The sequence below is a fragment of the Myotis davidii genome, unplaced genomic scaffold (genome assembly GCF_000327345.1).
Source record: "Myotis davidii unplaced genomic scaffold, ASM32734v1 scaffold370, whole genome shotgun sequence".
NCBI classification, from domain to species: Eukaryota; Metazoa; Chordata; class Mammalia; order Chiroptera; family Vespertilionidae; genus Myotis; species Myotis davidii.
In genome coordinates, this window is record NW_006288615.1 from 1,969,522 (window position 1) to 1,970,594 (window position 1,073).

Genomic DNA, 1,073 nt, shown 5'->3' on the forward strand with positions numbered 1-1,073 from the left:
GGAAAGAGACATTAATTTCAAGGGTTGTAGTCTAATATACCAAAATGAGGTTTATTCTTAAATCATTTACTCTTAAGTGTCCTTGGTTTAGGGAAGATAAGATTTTCTAGATGTCTACAAACTGCTTGGTATCTGAATTTTCTAGAGGGTTGCAAACTGCTGTTATACTATCTCAGTTTCCCTGTTCTGCTTGTTTTAACATTTCTCCTTCTAAAACTTTCACGAATATTCTTACAACTTTAACTTACTCTCTTTTTCCTTCAGAATGCATGCCCATGCCTTATTCTTCTATTGTCAACTCTTAGAAATCTTAATTTTCCAATGATAACCAAAAAGTAAACAGCCAGCATATCTCTCTTTTTAAATTGTTTTTTTATTGTTTAAAGTATTACATATGTCTCTTTTTCCCTGATTGATCCCCCACACACACCACTCCTACCCCTGAGGGCAAGTCCGCAACACCCCAATGTCTGTGTCCATTGGTTATGCTAATATGCATGCATGCAAGTCCTTTGGCTGATCTCTAATCCCAATTCCCCTGCCATTTGTCTCTGGATCAATTTTTGTTCATCCGTTTATGTAGATCATTATATCCTACATATGAGTGAGATCATGTGATATTTATCTTTCTCCAACTGGCTTCTTTCGCTTAACATAATGCTGTCCAGTTCCATCCATGCTGTTTCAAATGGTAAAAATTCCTTCTTTTTACAGCAGTGTAGTATTCCTTTGTGTACACGCACCACTATTTTTTAAAGCACTCATCTGCTGATGGGCACTTTGGCTATTATAAATTGTGCTGCTATGAACATAGGGTTGCATATATCCTTTCTGACTGGTGTTTCTGGTTTCTTGGGATATATTCCTAGAAGTGGGATCACTGGGTCAAACGGAAGTTCTATTTTTAATTTTTTGAGGCAACTCCATACTGTATTCCACGGTGGCTGTACCAATCTGCGTTCCCATCAGTAGTGAACTAGTGTTCCTTTTTCTCCACATCCTTGCCAGCACTTGTTATTGATTTTTTCATAGTAGCCATTCTGACCGGTGTGAGGTGATATGTCATTGTGGTT

The 1,073-nt window shown here is 37.6% G+C and overlaps 1 protein-coding gene across 1 annotated transcript in view; it reads left to right on the plus strand.

Annotated features, from left to right (window-relative positions):
- Window positions 1-1,073, plus strand: part of LOC102752939 (nuclear autoantigen Sp-100-like) — a 259,961-nt gene that overhangs the window by 198,782 nt on the left and 60,106 nt on the right. The gene's annotated exons all lie outside the window — the stretch shown is intronic.